Below are 13,547 nucleotides of genomic sequence, written 5' to 3' on the forward strand. Positions count from 1 at the left end.
GCTCTATCCTGTACCCGTGAGACAGAATGTCTCACACTCAATGGTCATTGACCTATGGCAGCTAAATATCGCCAAGGCGGGAGAGCCTGCTACCGACCGAGGCCGCAAGTCATGAGGAAGCCGCCTTGGAAGCGGGTTTTCAGACTGTCGCTTTTTTGGGCGAGACTGAGCCCGCTAAGAATCTTAGCTCCTCTGATCCTTTTGAGTCCACATTGGACGAGGAAAAATGGGACCTGCCCGAGCCTCGAAAAGGCCGAAAACCCCGACTGCCTCTTGCTCTGTTGGGGTTTGTTGTGTCCGGGCTGAGGAAAGGATGAATCCTTACCCCTGGACTGTTTGATGGTTACATCCAACGCTCACCAAACAGTCGGTCAGCAGAAAAAGGCAACTGGTTAGGCAACCTTTTTTGGAAGCAGAATCTGCCTTCCATTCACTTAACGAGCAGACCAGGCTCTGCTTAAAAACACGGAGTAGCGGAGGCTACCGCCGCACGGTTCGCAGAGTCCAGGACAACCTGAATCGCGTAAGAAACAAATGCAGACATTTGAGAGGTTAAGGATGCCACCTGCGGCACAGATGTACGTGTAACCGTGTCAATCTGTGTAAGACAAGCTGAAATAGCTTGGAGTGCCCCAAGGGAGAGAATGCCGGAGCCAACGGTGCGCCGACAGCCTCATAGATGGCTTTCGACCAGAGATCCATCTGTCTGTCAGTGGCATCTTTGAGTTTGCAGTTCCATCTCCCACTGCAACTATGGATCTAGCTACAAGCCTGGAGATTGGAGGATGCCGCTCGGGACATTGGGTCCAGTCCTTGACCAAGTCAGGGGACAGGGATAACGTGTATCCTAAGCCGTTTGGAGAAGCGCATATCTGGATAAGCGTGGTGTTCCTGGACTGCCTCTCTGAAGGCAGAGTGGTCCAGAAAAATACGTGAAGCTGACTCCTCCACTGGAGGAGCTGTGAGAAATAACCCACATTCTATAGATGGACGCTATAAGATTATTTACTATGGCGTCACAATCAGGTGTATCCAGATTGAGAGCGGTCTCAGGATCAGAATCCTGAGCCGCTACTTCCGCCTCATTACACAGCGAGTCCTTCTGTTAGGACCCTGATGAAACCGAGGCCGCTCATAGCGAGCCCACTTAGGCTGTCTGGGACTGACGTCCGTGCAGAGCCGTGACTCTGGGATGCGTGTGACATTCCCGGAGCTGTTAGTTATTCACACTGAGGGGGGCCATGGATCAATGATTCAACAGTGCCCATATTGTGAGAGACATGTCCGGACTGCTAGGCTTCTAGTATCATAGCCATAGTCTCAGAAAAACTGTCAGTAAATACTGCAGACACCGTCCTCATCCCCTGGCCATTAGTGCATACAATGGGAGTCTATGTACCTGCCGGCCGTATAGCCGTACATGCTGTACCAGCTGTATAGAAAAACATGTGGTTCTGCACCTTTGTTTTACACAGAGAATATGCTGATAACTCCTCCGCATAATCCAGGAGGGTATATACAACGTGCGACCAAACAGTGCAATGTATATAGTACAAGCATATCTATAAGTGCACTTCTGCACTAGTGGGGTTAGCACCACAGGTGCTGCTTAACGCCTGTTACAGCGATTGTGTGACTATCAGAATGCCAGGGTCTTCCACACTTGTCTCTGTATCGTACAGAAACTGACACTAATGGCTGCCGGTGTCCTTGTAGAGAAGGAAGCCGTGGGCGTGCCTGAGAAAGTGCGGGAATCCGGATTCACAGTGCACACAGTGAGAGGGGTGGAGTATGCAAAACATACTCCAGCTCTCAGCTCTGCTCTATGCAGCGTCACGCCCCTACCCTGACTGTCAGGGCTGTGGGCGGTAACGAAGGGAGACTAGGCCCAGAAGCCGGGGACTCGAGTTAACAGCGCGGCCGCCGTAAAAGCGCGGGCCGCGCTGAAGTCCCCGGCGCACCACAAGTGCCAGCCGCGCCGCAGTTCCAGCAGCCGGCGCGACCGATTCATAGAAGTGGCCAGCGTCCCGCCCCTCTCCTGACTGGCAGGTCTGGGGGCGGGAACGAACGGAAGCAGGCCGCAAAAGCCGGGGACTCTAGTTATCAGCGCGGCCGCCGTAAAAGCGCGGGCCGCGCTGAAGTCCCCGGCGCACCACAAGTGCCAGCCGCGCCGCTGCCAGCGGCCGGCGCGACCGATTCCTGGAAGTGGCCAGCGTCCCGCCCCTCTCCTGACTGGCAGGTCTGGGGGCGGGAACGAACGGAAGCAGGCCGCAAAAGCCGGGGACTCTAGTTATCAGCGCGGCCGCCGTAAAAGCGCAGGCCGCGCTGAAGTCCCCGGCGCACTACAAGTGCCAGCCGCGCCGCAGTCCCAGCGGCCGGCGCGACCAATTCCCATAAGTGAGCCTGCTTCAGCAAAGCTGAATGAGGCCATGGCACAGGCGCCGCAGCGCTGATGTCCCCCGGCGCACTACAACACCCAGCATGCTGCGGTGTGAGCGCCAAATGCACGGGGACACAGAGTACCTTGAGGAAGCAGGGCCATGTCCCTGATGTACTCCGCTCCATCCAGCATCTTCTCCAGGGGCTGTAGATGGAGCACGGTCTCAGTGCCTGGAGACCGGTAAATCCCACTTCACCCAGAGCCCTGTAAAAAGGGATGGGGAAGGAATCAGCATGTGGGCTCCTGCCGCCGTACCCGCAATGGGTACCTCAACCTTACAAACACCTCCGACATACAGTGGGGTGAGAAGGGAGCATGCTGGGGACACTATATGTGTCCTCTTTTCTTCCATCCGACATAGTCAGCAGCTGCTGCTGACTAAAAAGTGGAGCTATGCGTGGATGTGTTGCCTCCTTCGCACAAAGCACAAAACTGGTGAGCCAGTGATCCCACTGGGGGTGTATAGCCAGAAGGGGAGGGGCCTTACACTTTTAAGTGTAATACTTTGTGTGGCCTCCAGAGGCAATAGCTATACACCAATTGTCTGGGTCTCCCAATGGAGCGACAAAGAAAACAGCCTAACTGAGGAATTATGTGGACCTCTAGGTGGCGCTCAGTGACTAACCACGAGATTGTAGATTCTCAGGAATGTCCCATTGATACAGTGCAATATCAGTAACCTTTACTTACAGTCTGTACAGGTTATAGGTATAGAAAGTGCATGACAGTAAAGAGTCTCACGTTATAATCAGGAAATACCATTTCTGCAAGGATCTTCTTAAGGTGCCAGTTTTCAGCAGTTACAGTCAGGGATTTCTTTGCAGATAATATACTTTTGAGCTACTTGATAAAAATCATCCACTCATAATAAACCCTGTAAAGTCCAAAGAAGAGCAACCAAGATAGTAGAAGGTCTGCAAACCATGTCATATGAAGAACGGCTAAAAGAACTAGGGATGTTTAGTTTGAAAAAGAGAAGGCTGAGAGGAGACTTAATACCGTGTTTCCCCGAAAATAAGACATCCCCTGAAAATAAGACATCCCAGGAGTTTTCAGGGAAGCTTTAAAATAAGACATCCCCTGAAAATAAGACATAGCCGCGGTCAATAATGAAGTGTCATGCAGCGGTGAAAGAGTTAAAGACACTGCAGGACACTTCATTATAGGCAGCGGACACCCCCAGAAGAGAGAAGACAGAAGAAAGAAGACCCCCGATCATACTCGCCAGAAGCCGACCGGGAGCAGGTGAGCGCATCAAGGTCCTGCAGCGGCGGAACACACACATGCACACATCAGATCACACACACACGCACACATCAGATCACACACACATCAGATCACACTCACTCTCACACACATCAGATCGCATCCACACACTCACAACATCCAGTGATATCGCTTGCTTCTCGACGGCGATACTGTACGTGCAGTGACCTTCCAGGACCTGCCGGAGGATCACATGGCCGGAAGCATGTGGTATCTCCGGATGTTGTGAGTGTGTGAGCGCGTATGTGCGATATCGTCAGTGTGTGTGAGTGTATGCGATCGAATGTGTGCGTGTATGCTGTCTGATGTGTGAGTGTATGCGATCGGATCTGTGAGTGTCTGCAGAAGGCAGAGGAGCACGGCGTGCAGCACAACTGCTGGGACCGCCCACCGGAGGGCACAGGGAGAAGGGTGTGTGAGTGTATACGATCAGATGTGTGCGTGTATACTGTCTGATGTGTGACTGTGTGTGAACGCAAGCGATCGGATCTATGAGTGTCGGCATGAGGCAGAGGAGCACGGCGTGCAGCACAGCTGCTGGGATCGTGGGGTGGGTGGGAAGAAGTGGGGTGTGTGTGTGTGTGTTTGTGAGTGAGTGTGATCTGGTGTGTGAGTGTGATCTGGTGTGTGTGTGTGTGTGTGTGTGTGTGTGTGTGTGTGATCTGATGTCAGCCAGACGCAAGGGAGCACAGCTGCAGGGAGATCACAGGGAGAAGTGTGTGTGTGTGTGTGTGTGTGTGTGTGTGAGAGAGAGATACAGGGGAGGCATGCAGCGTACCTGCTGGGAGATCACAGGAGGATCTGGGAGCCATACAGACGCCCTGGGCTGGTAAGTATGACGATCCTGGGATGGGGGAGTCTGCTTTTTGTGTGGGGTAAACTTACCCCCAACCATGTCTCCTCGAGAATAAGACACCCCCTGAAAATAAGACATAGTGCTTTTTTCAGGGCAAAAAAAAATATAAGACAGTGTCTTATTTTCGGGGAAACAGGGTAGCGGTTTACGAATATCTGAAAGGCAGTCACAGTGCAGAGGGATCTACCCTGTTCCCATTAGCACAAGGAAGTACAAGAAGCAATGGGATGAAACTTAAAGGAAGGAGATTCAGATTAGACATTAGGAAAAACTTTCTGACAGTGAGGGCAGTCAGGGTGTGGATCAGGCGACCACGGAAGGCAGTGAGGGCAGTCAGACAGTGGAACAGGTGACCACAGAAGGTGGTGAGGGCAGTCAGGGAGTGGAACAGGTGACCACGGGAGGTGGTGAGGGCAGTCAGGGAGTGGAACAGGCGACCACGGGAGGTGGTGAGGGCAGTCAGGGAGTGGAACAGGCGACCACGGGAGGTGGTGAGGGCAGTCAGGGAGTGGAACCGGTGACCACGGGAGGTGGTGAGGGCAGTCAGGGAGTGGAACCGGTGACCACGGGAGGTGGTGAGGGCAGTCAGGGAGTGGAACAGGCTACCATGGCAGGTAGTGAGCTCTCCATCAATGGAAATTTTCAAGTGGAAACTAGATAAACATATAGCTGGGATGATTTAGGAAAACCTGCACTCGCAGGAGGTTGGACCCAATGGCCCTTGAGGTCCCTTCCAACTGCACCATTCTATGATTCTATGAAATCTGAAGTCATGAACCTTTATTACCTTTCAAAATTTCAATATAAATTAAGTTTTTTACATTACATTACTACTTAATTCATGACCCTATTTAAAGGGGTTTTCCACTACTTGGACAACCCCTTCTAATTCCCCTTGTTCGCCCCCGTAAAAATAAATAAGCCTATACTCACCTCTGGGGCGGCTGCTGTTCCAGCAATGTCTGAAGCTGCGTTCCTGGGGCCCACGTAACATTGTAACGACATGCGGGCCCCACGACCAATCAGTGCCGGCTTCCTTCACCCCGCCTTCGGACTTTTAAACAGGAAGTCAGCGCTGCGCTCACATCCTGCTCAAATGTCCGAAAGCGGGGAAAAGGAGAGGGGGTGCTGATTGGTCGCAGGGCCCGCGAGTCGTAACAATGTCACATGGGCCCTGCAAATGCAACTTCAGACATCGCTGGAACTGCAGCCGCTCCAGAGGTGAGTATAGGCTTATTTATTTTTATGGCATCGGAGGTGAGTATAGGCTTATTTATTGTTATGGCACCGGAGGTGAGTATAGGCTTATTTATTGTTATGGCACCGGAGGTGAGTATAGGCTTATTTATTGTTATGGCACCGGAGGTGAGTATAGACTTATTTATTGTTATGGCACCGGAGGTGAGTATAGGCTTATTTATTGTTATGGCACCGGAGGTGAGTATAGGCTTATTTATTTTTATGGCACCGGAGGTGAGTATAGGCTTATTAATTTTTATGGCACCGGAGGTGAGTATAGGCTTATCTATTTTTTTATGACACTGAAGGTGAGTATAGGCTTATTTATTGTTATGGCACCGGAGGTGAGTATAGGCTTATTTATTGTTATGGCACCGGAGGTGAGTATAAGCTTTTTTTTTTTCTGGGGGCGAAGAAGGAGAATGAGAAGCGGTTGTTCAAGAAGTGGATATCCCCTTTAATATTGAACATTGAGAACCAGAAAAATATTATTTTTATTTTTGCAGTGGATTTATAAAGGCTTTATACAGTTAGGTCCAGAAATATTTGGACAGTGACACAAGTTTTGTTATTTTAGCTGTTTACAAAAACATGTTCAGAAATACAATTATATATATAATATGTGCTGAAAGTGCACACTCCCAGCTGCAATATGAGAGTTTTCACATCCAAATCGGAGAAAGGGTTTAGGAATCATAGCTCTGTAATGCATAGCCTCTTCTTTTTCAAGGGACCAAAAGTAATTGGACAAGGGACTCTAAGGGCTGCAATTAACTCTGAAGGCGTCTCCCTCGGTAACCTGTAATCAATGAAGTAGTTAAAAGGTCTGGGGTTGATTACAGGTGTGTGGTTTTGCATTTGGAAGCTGTTGCTGTGACCAGACAACATGCGGTCTAAGGAACTCTCAATTGAGGTGAAGCAGAACATCCTGAGGCTGAAAAAAAAGAAAAAATCCATCAGAGAGATAGTGGACATGCTTGGAGTAGCAAAATCAACAGTCGGGTACATTCTGAGAAAAAAGGAATTGACTGGTGAGCTTGGGAACTCAAAAAGGCCTGGGCGTCCACGGATGACAACAGTGGTGGATGATCGCCGCATACTTTCTTTGGTGAAGAAGAACCCGTTCACAACATCAACTGAAGTCCAGAACACTCTCAGTGAAGTAGGTGTATCTGTCTCTAAGTCAACAGTAAAGAGAAGACTCCATGAAAGTAAATACAAAGGGTTCACATCTAGATGCAAACCATTCATCAATTCCAAAAATAGACAGGCCAGAGTTAAATTTGCTGAAAAACACCTCATGAAGCCAGCTCAGTTCTGGAAAAGTATTCTATGGACAGATGAGACAAAGATCAACCTGTACCAGAATGATGGGAAGAAAAAAGTTTGGAGAAGAAAGGGAACGGCACATGATCCAATGCACACCACATCCTCTGTAAAACATGGTGGAGGCAACGTGATGGCATGGGCATGCATGGCTTTCAATGGCACTGGGTCACTTGTGTTTATTGATGACATAACAGCAGACAAGAGTAGCCGGATGAATTCTGAAGTGTACCGGGATATACTTTCAGCCCAGATTCAGCCAAATGCCGCAAAGTTGATCGGACGGCGCTTCATAGTACAGATGGACAATGACCCCAAGCATACAGCCAAAGCTACCCAGGAGTTCATGAGTGCAAAAAAGTGGAACATTCTGCAATGGCCAAGTCAATCACCAGATCTAAACCCAATTGAGCATGCATTTCACTTGCTCAAATCTAGACTTAAGATGGAAAGACCCACAAACAAGCAAGACCTGAAGGCTGCAGCTGTAAAGGCCTGGCAAAGCATTAAGAAGGAGGAAACCCAGCGTTTGGTGATGTCCATGGGTTCCAGACTTAAGGCAGTGATTGCCTCCAAAGGATTCGCAACAAAATATTGAAAATAAAAATATTTTGTTTGGGTTTGGTTTATTTGTCCAATTACTTTTGACCTCCTAAAATGTGGAGTGTTTGTAAAGAAATGTGTACAATTCCTACAATTTCTATCAGATATTTCTTCGGCGCTCCATTGGGAGACCCAGACGATTGGGTGTATAGCTACTGCCTCCGGAGGCCACACAAAGCATTACACTAAAAAGTGTAAGGCCCCTCCCCTTCTGGCTATACACCCCCCGTGGGATCACGGGCTGCTCAGTTTTCAAGCTTTGTGCGAAGGAGGTCAGACATCCACGCATAGCTCCACTGTTTAGTCAGCAGTAGCTGCTGACTATATCGGATGGAAGAAAAGAGGGCCCATGCTAAAGGGCCCCCAGCATGCTCCCTTCTCACCCCACTCTTGTTGGCGGTGTTTGTTAAGGTTGAGGTACCCATTGCGGGTACGGAGGCTGGAGCCCACATGCTGTTTTCCTTCCCCATCCCCCTGAGGGCTCTGGTGAAGTGGGATCTTACCGGCCTCCAGGCTTTGAGGCCGGGCTCCATCCCCAGACCCGGAGATCCTGCTGGATACGGAGCTAGGTACCGTCAGGGACAAGGCCCTGCAACATTCAGGTACTCTGTGTCCCCGTACAGACAGGCACAGACACACTCCAGCGTTGCTGGGTGTTCTAGTGCGCCGGGGACAGTAGCGCTGCGCGCTTGGGTTATACTCACTGCAGCTTAGCTGAGTGAGTTTATGTGTGGGGAACTACCGCGCCGGCCGCCCCCGGGGACTGCGGCGCGGCTGAGACTTGTGGTGCGCCGGGGACTTCGCGCCGACCGTGCTTTTACGACGGCAGCGCTTATAAATCTAGTCCCCGGCTTCTGCGGCCTAGTTACGTTTCGTTCCCGCCCCCAGCCCTGTCAGTCAGGGAAGGGGAGAGACGCTGTACAATAGTCAGCGCCGAGGGCTGGAGTCTTATTTACATACTCCAGCCCTCTCACTGGGCACAGTGGGACGCCAGTTTCCCGCTCTTTGTCTGCAGCACGCCCACGGCCCGCCCCTCTTCACAGGACGCCGGCAGCCATTCCTGCACGCAGTCTGAGCTGGAGAACGGACATAGCCCTGGGAGACCCAGACAGGGGATTCTGGCGACCACACACCCGCTGTTAAGCGGGCGGTAAGCAGCACCTAGGTGCTGACCCCACTAGTGCCACAGTGTTGTTTTGTGTACTTTTGTCTGTACCTATATATTGCACTGTACGGTCGCTTCTTGGCTTATACCCCTATATTGCTCTGAGGAGACAACAGCATGTCATCCGCAAAAAGCAAGGGTGCCAAGGCACAGGCTTTATATGCTGCCTGTACCGCATGTGGGGCTGATCTACCGGCAGGTTCCACTGACCCCCATTGTGTGCAATGTTCGGTCCCTGTGCCACTTCGTCAGCCGGAGTCTATGCTAGTAGTGGCCCAGGCAGAGACGCCTGTGAACCCTGTCCCGGTGACGGGGACAGAGTTTGCAGTTTTTGCTGATAAGATGTCTGTGACTATGACAAAAATTCTAGAAACTTTGCAGTCCAGGCCGGTCACTCAGACCATGGGCACTGTTGATTCAATGTTCCCCGGGCCCCCTCAGTTGGAACTAATCCGTGCTCCAAGGGGGTCCCAGGCATCACAGGCTGAAGGCTCTGACTCGGACGACAGTCCCAGGCAGCCTAAGCGAGCTCGCTGGGAGAGACCCTCGGCGTCATCACGCTGGTCAGGGTCTCAGCGAGAGGATTCTCTGTATGATGAGACAGAGCTAGGTGATCAGGAGTCTAATCCTGAGACCGCTCTCAACCTGGATACCCCTGATGGTGACGCCATGGTGAATGATCTTATAGCGGCCATCAATAGACTGCTGGATATTTCTCCTCCAGCGGAGGAGGCAGCAGCACAGCAGGAGAAATTCCATTTCAGGTATCCCAAGCGTAAATTGAGTACTTTTCTGGACCACTCTGACTTCAGAGAAGCAGTCCAGAAACACCATGCTTATCCAGATAAGCGTTTCTCCAAACGTCTTAAGGATACACGTTATCCCTTTCCCCCTGACGTGGTCAAACGCTGGACCCAGTGTCCAAAGGTGGACCCCCTAATCTCCAGGCTTGCGGCTAGATCCATAGTTGCAGTGGAAGATGGGGCTTCACTTAAAGATGCCAATGACAGACAGATGGACCTTTGGTTGAAATCTGTCTATGAAGCTATCGGCGCGTCGTTTGCTCCAGCATTCGCAGCCGTGTGGGCACTCCAAGCTATTTCAGCTGGTCTGGCGCAGGTGGACTCTGTCATACGTCCATCAGTGCCGCAAGTGGCGTCCTTGACCTCGCAAATGTCTGCGTTTGCGACTTACGCTATCAATGCGGTCTTGGACTCTACCAGCCGTACGTCAATGGCGTCCGCCAACTCGGTGGTTTTACGCAGAGCCTTATGGTTAAAGGAATGGAAAGCAGATTCTGCTTCCAAAAAATGCTTAACCAGTTTGCCATTATCTCAAGACAGACTGTTTGGTGAGCAATTGGCTGAAATCATTAAACAGTCCAAGGGTAAGGACTCTTCCTTACCCCAGCCCAGATCAAGCAAACCTCAACAGTGGAGGGGACAGTCGAGGTTTCGGTCCTTTCGAGGTTCGGGCAGGGCCCAATTCTCCTCGTCCAAAAGGACTCAGAAGGAGCAGAGGAGCTCAGATTCCTGGCGGGCTCACTCACGCCCAAAGAAAGCAGCCGGAGGAACCGCTTCCAAGCCGGCTGCCTCATGACTTTCGGCCTCCTCTCTCCGCATCCTCGGTCGGTGGCAGGCTCTCCCGCTTTTGCGACATTTGGCTGCCACAGGTCAAGGACCGGTGGGTAACAGACATTTTGTCTCACGGGTACCGGATAGAGTTCAGTTCTCGTCCTCCGCCTCGGTTCTTCAGAACTTCCCCACATCCCGACCGAGCCGATGCTCTTCTGCAGGCGGTGTGCTCTCTAAGGGCAGAAGGAGTGGTGATCCCTGTTCCTCTTCAGGAACGAGGTCAAGGTTTTTACTCCAATCTGTTTGTGGTGCCAAAAAAGGACGGCTCTTTCCGTCCTGTTCTGGACCTAAAACTGCTCAACAAGCACGTGAAAACCAGGCGGTTCCGGATGGAATCTCTCCGTTCCGTCATTGCCTCGATGTCTCAAGGAGATTTCCTAGCATCAATAGACATCAAAGATGCTTATCTCCACGTGCCGATTGCTCCAGAGCACCAGCGTTTTCTACGCTTCGTTATAGGAGACGAACACCTTCAGTTCGTAGCCCTGCCATTTGGTCTGGCGACAGCCCCACGGGTTTTCACCAAGGTCATGGCAGCAGTGGTAGCAGTCTTGCACTCTCAGGGACACTCGGTGATCCCTTACTTGGACGATCTACTTGTCAAGGCACCCTCTCAAGAGGCATGCCAACACAGCCTGAACGTTGCGCTGGAGACTCTCCAGACTTTCGGGTGGATCATCAACTTTTCAAAGTCAAATCTGTCACCGACCCAATCACTAACATATCTTGGCATGGAGTTTCATACTCTCTCAGCGATAGTGAAGCTTCCGATGGACAAGCAGCGTTCACTACAGACAGAGGTGCACTCTCTCCTTCAAGGCCAGTCGCACCCCTTAAGACGCCTCATGCACTTCCTGGGGAAGATGGTGGCAGCAATGGAGGCAGTCCCGTTTGCGCAGTTTCATCTGCGCCCACTTCAATGGGACATTCTCCGCCAATGGGACGGGAAGTCGACGTCCTTAGACAGGAAAGTCTACCTTTCCCAGACGGCCAAGGACTCTCTTCAATGGTGGCTTCTTCCCACCTCATTATCACAAGGAAGGTCCTTCCTACCCCCATCCTGGGCGGTGGTCACGACAGACGCGAGTCTGTCAGGGTGGGGAGCAGTTTTTCTCCACCACAGGGCTCAGGGTACGTGGACTCAGCAGGAGTCCACCCTTCAGATCAATGTTCTGGAAATCAGGGCAGTGTATCTTGCCCTACAAGCCTTCCAGCAGTGGCTGGAAGGAAAGCAGATCCGAATTCAGTCGGACAACTCCACAGCGGTGGCATACATCAACCACCAAGGCGGGACACGCAGTCGGCAAGCCTTCCAGGAAGTCCGGCGGATTCTGATGTGGGTGGAAGCCACGGCCTCCACCATATCCGCAGTTCACATCCCCGGCGTAGAAAACTGGGAAGCAGACTTCCTCAGTCGCCAGGGTATGGACGCAGGGGAATGGTCCCTTCACCCGGACGTGTTTCAGGAAATCTGTCGCCGCTGGGGAAGGCCGGACGTCGACCTAATGGCGTCCCGGCACAACAACAAGGTCCCAACTTTCATGGCACGGTCTCGCGATCACAGAGCTCTGGCGGCAGACGCCTTAGTGCAAGATTGGTCGCAGTTCCAGCTGCCCTATGTGTTTCCCCCACTGGCACTCTTGCCCAGAGTGCTACGCAAGATCAGGTCCGATTGCCGCCGCGTCTTGCTCGTCGCTCCAGACTGGCCGAGGAGGTCGTGGTATCCGGATCTGTGGCATCTCACGGTCGGCCAACCGTGGGCGCTACCAGACCGGCCAGACTTACTCTCACAAGGGCCGTTTTTCCATCTGAATTCTACGGCCCTGAACCTGACTGTGTGGCCATTGAGTCCTGGATACTAGCATCTTCAGGATTATCTCAAGGGGTCGTGGCCACCATGAGGCAGGCTAGGAAGCCCACGTCTGCTAAGATCTACCACAGAACGTGGAAGATTTTCTTATCCTGGTGCTCGGCACAGGGAGTGTCCCCCTGGCCATTTGCATTGCCTACTTTTCTTTCCTTCCTGCAATCTGGTTTGGAAAAAGGCTCATCGCTCGGCTCCCTTAAAGGGCAAGTCTCAGCGCTATCGGTATTTTTTCAAAAGCGTCTAGCACGACTTCCTCAGGTACGCACGTTCCTGCAGGGGGTTTGTCACATCGTCCCTCCGTACAAACGGCCGTTAGATCCATGGGATCTGAACAGGGTACTAGTTGCTCTCCAGAAGCCGCCCTTCGAGCCTCTGAGGGATGTTTCACTTTCTCGACTCTCACAGAAAGTGGCCTTTCTGGTAGCGGTCACGTCTCTTCGGAGGGTATCCGAGCTGGCAGCGCTGTCATCCAAAGCTCCCTTCCTGGTTTTTCACCAGGACAAGGTAGTGCTGCGCCCGATTCAGGAGTTTCTCCCTAAGGTGGTATCCTCTTTTCATCTCAATCAGGATATCTCCTTGCCTTCCTTTTGTCCTCATCCAGTTCATCGGTATGAAAAGGATTTGCATTTGTTGGATCTCGTGAGAGCACTCAGAATCTACATTTCCCGCACGGCGCCCCTGCGCCGCTCGGATGCACTCTTTGTCCTTGTCGCTGGTAAGCGCAAAGGATCGCAGGCTTCCAAATCCACCCTGGCTCGATGGATCAAGGAACCGATTCTTGAAGCCTACCGTTCTGCTGGGCTTCCGGTTCCATCAGGGCTGAAGGCCCATTCTACCAGAGCCGTGGGTGCGTCCTGGGCATTACGACACCAGGCTACGGCTCAGCAGGTGTGCCAGGCAGCTACCTGGTCGAGTCTGCACACTTTCACCAAACATTATCAGGTGCATACCTACGCTTCGGCGGACGCCAGCCTAGGTAGAAGAGTCCTGCAGGCGGCGGTTGCCTCCTCGTAGGGGAGGGCTGTTTTGCAGCTCTAACTTGAGGTATTAATTTACCCACCCAGGGACAGCTTTTGGACGTCCCAATCGTCTGGGTCTCCCAATGGAGCGCCGAAGAAGAAGGGAATTTTGTTACTTACCGTAAATTCCTT

At 51.9% G+C, this 13,547-nt stretch overlaps 1 protein-coding gene across 1 annotated transcript in view; it reads left to right on the forward strand.

Moving 5' to 3' along the window:
• Positions 1–13,547, forward strand: part of ACAP3 (ArfGAP with coiled-coil, ankyrin repeat and PH domains 3) — a 266,420-nt gene that overhangs the window by 227,736 nt on the left and 25,137 nt on the right. The gene's annotated exons all lie outside the window — the stretch shown is intronic.

The sequence above is a fragment of the Anomaloglossus baeobatrachus genome, chromosome 11 (assembly GCF_048569485.1).
Source record: "Anomaloglossus baeobatrachus isolate aAnoBae1 chromosome 11, aAnoBae1.hap1, whole genome shotgun sequence".
NCBI lineage: Eukaryota > Metazoa > Chordata > Amphibia > Anura > Aromobatidae > Anomaloglossus > Anomaloglossus baeobatrachus.